The sequence below is a fragment of the Nomascus leucogenys genome, chromosome 3 (genome assembly GCF_006542625.1).
Source record: "Nomascus leucogenys isolate Asia chromosome 3, Asia_NLE_v1, whole genome shotgun sequence".
NCBI lineage: Eukaryota > Metazoa > Chordata > Mammalia > Primates > Hylobatidae > Nomascus > Nomascus leucogenys.
In genome coordinates, this window is record NC_044383.1 from 90,464,478 (window position 1) to 90,470,687 (window position 6,210).

The window sequence follows — 6,210 nt, forward strand, 5'->3', positions numbered from 1 at the left end:
AAAATAGATTAAAATGATACAAGTGGATGGGAAGAAGAAGAAAGCAGAGGGGCCAACCAGGGGAAAAAAGGGGACCCAAAGAAGGGGAGCCTGAAGGAATCCAATGCCAGTGTTGATGTCCGTCTGTTTCAGTCTTCATCACTACTGTCTTAGGCTCCAGTTTAGCGTCAGTCTCCTTACTTTCTGTCTCCATCCAGTCTATCAGGATCCTTCAACACCCTCTATCCTGCCCCCACCCCTTCTGGGCTGCTCCTTTCCTCTTCTCCATTTACTGGCAGCTGGCTCGCTCCAGGATCCTCAGGTCATAGTACTTTTTGGCCATTCAAAGTTTGATGCTATTCAGGGAGTTGCTGAGATGAAGGGAGGCATTTTGAGCAGCCAGTGGGTTAGGGAACACAGCCATGATGGTGTACAAGGCAGCAAGGTCCAAGCAGTTGCCATTCTCAGCAGTCCCACCATCGTCCCCTCCACCCCTGCCAGGCAGCCCCTGAGCTGGGTCTTGGCACTGGACATGGCAAGCTGCTTAAAGAGTTTGTCTGCCTCGGTACAGGTGATGCCCTCAGGGAGATCTGTCACCTCCGGCACCTGCCCCAAAACAACATCTGCTGTCCCCAGGTCATAGAAGGCAGATTTGAGTGCTTGTCTCTCGCCCTAGTTTTCATGCTTCAGTCCACTCTGTCCCTGGTGCACTGTGTAAGTTGACTGGTCATGGAGCAAGGGAGGGCAGATGGACAGATTTTACTCTAAAGGTTGGCCTAAGAGGGAGTAGCACCCATCACCCTGTGCTGGACCCCCAGGCCAGGGGAACCATCGGAGGACAAGCAAGGGACTGAGTCCTATGCAGACAGCCATCACTGAGGCTGGTGACAAGAGAAGGTGGTGAAGCCTGGGTAGGAGATGTGTCAGGGCTGCTGCTCATTTGTATGTTGGCCTGGGGGCTGATGTCAGGACTGTACAGGTCTCCAGGCTTCTGCCCCTCATGGTCCATGCTGTAGTATTTACAGTGACTCCACTGGACCCTGGATGGGTTCTTAGTGGGTTCAGGCTCCATTAGTGAAATTCAGCTGCATGACCACCACACCTGTTCCAGAAGGTGACACTCCTGACTGCTGCTGCGGCATCTGTGGTAGACGGCAGGGAGAGGGAAACTGAAGCATCTGGTACTGCTGAGACCCAGGAGGTTGCAAAACCCAAAGAGTAGGGCTTGTACGGTTCCGCTGAGCCAGTGGGGTCATGCTGTAGTACACTGGTATGCCCCCTGTTGGGGGGCCTCCTTACCCAAACTGGCTCACAGGGGCCAGCATGAGTTGGTACAAAGGCTGCTGGACCACATTTTGTGAGTAATTACCCACTGAGACTTGGTAAGAAGGCAGTGGAGTGTACTGAACCACCAGGCCTTGCATCTGGGCCTCCATGCTGCTTCTCTGACTGCTGAGCAGGCCCTGGTTCTGTGGCTGCTGGACCCCAATCATTCCTCGGTAAGCCACCTGCTGCTGGTTAGGCATCATGGGCTATAAACTGGGCTGCTGGGATGGCTGAACCAGCCATTGACCACATCAGGATCTGTAGGCCACCAGGTGAGTGAAAGGTCAATATTGCTGGTTGGAATTAGGATATTGTCCAGGGGGATTAGTAAGAAACCTGGAACTGTTGAGAAGGCTACATGTAGCCCCGGCGTAGCAGCACTTGCTGAGTAGGTGGTGCGTGGCTAAAGGTGGAACAGTTAGAGGTGGGGAGGGACTGACCCATGGATGCCATGATGAAGTTAGTCCACTGACAGTGCTGGGAGATGAGTGGGGGCTGGAACAGCTGCCGATGAGTCAATTGCTTTAGTAGAACCTTGGCAGCTAGGGCTCATTTGTCTAAAGGACTTGCTGAGGTCATCTGCCTGTGAGATCATGTGATTATTCAAGGGTGGCTGTTGCTGAGGCTTGGGTGGGAGAGCACAAAGTTGCTGCTGCTGCTGCTGCTGCTGTTGCTGCTGAACAAGGGAGAAGGTTCAGGATACACTGGGATGAGGTGACCTGGTTGCACACTTCTGGGGCATATAGTGCCATACCTGGCCTGGAAATCCTTCCTGCATTGCCACCTTTACTGCTGCCAATGCAGTCACCTTGGGTGAAGACAGATATTCTGCTGAAGCTACTGGCTTTGGTTACAGAGGGTCGCATGTTCTAGACAGAGCCATCAGCATTCGTGCTGCTCCAAGGCCACGGCTCCAAGGGATTTGAGTTCACTGTGCTGTTCTGGCAACTGCTTGAGGTGCAGCTGAACCTTCTGCAATTCCCCCTGATGTCATTTCTATATCCTTTCTGTCCAGTCACTTGGGGAGCAAATATTCTCTCTCAGACCCTTGGATATTTGTCCCCTTTCTCTTCTATTGACTTGCTCCTCCTTCCTAAAGCACCACTTTTATTTATAATTAATTTCAGATTTTAAAAAATGTAGAAACGTTCTAAGTTCCCATATTAAAACTGTATAAATTTTAGAGTAAGGATTAATGAAATGAAAACTTCTGTACAATGTCATTTCATTTAGGGTTTTCTTCATTCATTCCAAGAAACATATTAAAGGACTGTTATATGCCAGGTGCTGAGCTAGATATAGACAATACAGTGATGGGCACAGTACACATGGCCCTGGTCTTACAGAGCTCTGTAGTCTTGTAGTCTCTAATGACAGAGACAGTCATTGATGTTTGACAGTTTCATCTATGAAATGGGCAAGTATTGTTGAAATTTAAGGAACATATTCACATGGACAGCTGAGTAGTTAAAAATTAATTCAATCTTTTAAAGCCACAGTATGGGATATATCTTGATTTTTTTACATGTCATTTCTTTGATCAGGATCTTCCACCCTAGAGACATAGAAATATGCTAACTTCTCCAGTGATTACAACAGGATTAATACTGGTAATCATTTGTTGATCCTACAGGGAAATGATAATAGTACATCTATACTAAAGAATGCTATGCATCAATAAAAAATAATACAGCAAATCAATAGATGAGGACATTGAAAGACTACCAAGATATTTTACTAAGTACAAAAATGTTTTGGGATAATATATATAGTATATGATATGACATCAATCATTTTAAAACTCCACAGAAGAGAAGTATACATTGATACATACATACATGCATATATATATAATTAAATACATCTGCAAATACATAGAAAAATAGTCTGGAAGGTATTCACCAATTGATGATAGTTGCTATGTTTGAGAAAGAAACTCGGATTAGAGCATCAGATACTTAGTACTCAAGATATCAAATCATTGGTTCTATTTGAGTTAAAAATATGACATTGAATTTAAGTACAACTTGTATGTTTATAATTTTTAAAAGAGAAAAAGAAAATAAAACAGACAAATTATACTGAAGAAGTAAACTAGTCTTGCAGTGACTACTTTTAGCACCAGCAAGTGAAGGCAACCATAGAAGAAGAAAAATGATTTTATCTCTGACATTTGAACCAATGAAAAGATTCTTGTGCCAGAAAAGAGAATGCGGTCATGGTCTTCATTAAAGGAGGACTAAGAAGCTATTGTCTAGATACTCTCCCCTCATTCCACAAATGTGGGTAAGAATGCCACTGAAAGACTGAAATGCAGTGCTGCTCTCCCCAAGTCTCCATGGAGCTCTGAGCTCTCAGAGGTAATTTTAGGACCACCTGTGAGGAGTGGCATCTAATATCACCTAGCATCTAACTTAGATAGTCACGAAATCTAGACCAGAGTCCATGAGTGAAAACTGTACATTTCCTAAATTTTAGGAACTTTCTTAAGGTTGTCATTTTTATTTTCTCTTACCTGTTCACTTGTGCTTATTCTTAGTAAGAGAAATAAACCAGGAAATTGGGGAAACCAGTCAATATTAAAGGAGAAAAATTTGCCAAGATAATGAAATAGTGATGGTAGTTTTATAAAGCAAAGGCAAGCAAGATATTCAGGGTTCATTGGTGTGGAGGCAGAATGATAATTCCCCAAAGGGGCCTCTATCCTAATCCCTTGAAACTGCAAATATATTACTTTATATAGGAATGAGAATTTTGCAGATGTAAAAAAATCATCCTGGATTACACGGGTGAGAGTAATGTAATCACAAGGGTCTTTTTAATGTGTCAGAGAGAACGAGAGAGAGAAAGAAGATTTAAAGATGTTATACTCCTGGCTTTGCAAATGGAGGAAGGAGCCACGGGCCAAGACATCACACAACCCCACCAACATCTTGAGTTTAGCCCTGTGAGACATTTTATATTTCTGACATGAAAAAATATAAGACAAAGAGTTGTGCTGTTTTAAGCCACTAAGTTTGTAGGGATCCTGATTTTGTTCCTATACTTTAGGTACTAATGGGCCTTAGAAAAATTTCTTGTCATACCACTTTATATATTACAGATGAGAAAACTGAGAGCTAAAGAAGTAAGGTGATTTGGCACTCAGCTATTAATGAAAGAATTAGGACTAAGATGTTCTGTTATCTCCAGATGATATGAAAGATGGAAAAAGGAAGAGAAAGTGTTGCTCACCTTCATTTTCTCTAAACTTTTGTGATTGGCAAATATAAAAATTGAGTAATATCAGGTACATGCTAAGGTTAACCCACACTGTATGCACAGCAAATGCAACATATTAGTAAAATCTGGGGACTGCTCAATGCAGAGTTAAATTTTCAAGAGAAGATGTATGTAGAGCTAGATTTTAAAGCAAATTAGAGATATTCATTTTCTGGTTTTCTCTAAATTTCTCTGTAGTAACTTTAAAAAGGTGCCATAGTGAAAGATAAAGGCACAAAGACGGGTTCCTTCACATATTAATGGATAACTAACCAAAGACTAATAAAAATTCAATGATCATGCTGATTAGATTATTCTGGATTGTTTATCACTCTGCAGGCAGTGCCCGTATCCAGCTTCTATTGCAAATTATGCAATTAAATGTAGCTTTGGAAGTTGTATTCGCATCTCTCACAGAATGTCTAATTTGTTCCAATAGTGCAGAAGGATAATGTCTTCAAAGCTCCAAGGATCAAAATAATCATCTGAGGCCTTTTAAATAAACTTTTTTTTGTATTGATAACTAACACACACAAACAAAGCACAAGATAATAAAAAATCTTTCTATGAGTTTAGTAAAATTCAAGAATTATGAACTACAAGGCTTTTGAAATGATAAGTTTATAACATGAACTTGCTTGGGGATGCTCTAAGCCAATACATTGTGGTACTTTTATTTCTGCCACTAAATCTTTACAATTAGACAACATGGAAAAATATGTATTATGCCAAATAGGTATATAAAAATAAAAGTACTGAGAGGCTATGATGATTTGGATCCTTTTTATATATGCTGGGATATCTTGAAATTAATGTTTCTTAATCTATAAGTGGAGAGCTCCCAGCTGGTGTGTTTCCCATCTAATTGAAATGCATAAGGATGAGTCAACACAACCTTATTTGTAATTAAATTTTGGATTTAGGTTAAATCTCTTGCATCATAAAAGCTTGTGGACAAATCTCTTCTTAGCAATAATGCAAACAGAAATATTCACATTTTATGAAATGCTAATTTTTGGACACTGGCAACAAATAATAATATACACGAAAAATAGTTAGACTGTTATAATGAAAAAACATTCATCCAAACTGACATGTACTTTGAGATGAGTTAGTTTTGCAATTTCTCATCCTAAAACATTATTTGTGTCATCTAATATAATTCAAAATCCTTCACTAGCCTGTAAGATTGGGAATAAATTCACATGCTTATTACTTCTTAGGCATTTTTTTGATTAATAGTATCTCTTCTAATGTAGATCTACAGACTAACCTAAACATAATGTGGATATTTACAATAAGTAGAGAAAAAAGAAAAGAAAGAGATCATTTAGTGAAATCCAATACTTTGGGAGATCTTTTAAAAAGCTGAAATTAAAGTATAAAGCTTTTTCACAGTTGTACATAGGCCTTGATCCCAAGCCCCATACTGAGGATGGTCATTGTGAAGGTTTAGCTTTGAGTTTTAATATCTACCGTGAAAGGATCACTCACGGAAAACAGACTATCCTGAGAGGACTTTTAATAAGACTGTTCAGCTATAATATTTTGTAAAAGCTCCCAGCATCTTTTATACAGCCTCTCTAAGGGGATCGCAGATTTTAAACAGCAACAGGAAGAAATGCACAATTTTCCATTCACCTT

The 6,210-nt window shown here is 40.7% G+C and overlaps 1 pseudogene; it reads right to left on the bottom strand.

Moving 5' to 3' along the window:
• Nucleotides 1-268: 268 nt before the first annotated feature.
• On the bottom strand, nt 269-2,390 carry LOC100588335 (annotated as a pseudogene).
• Between the last annotated feature and the right edge of the window lie 3,820 nt (nt 2,391-6,210).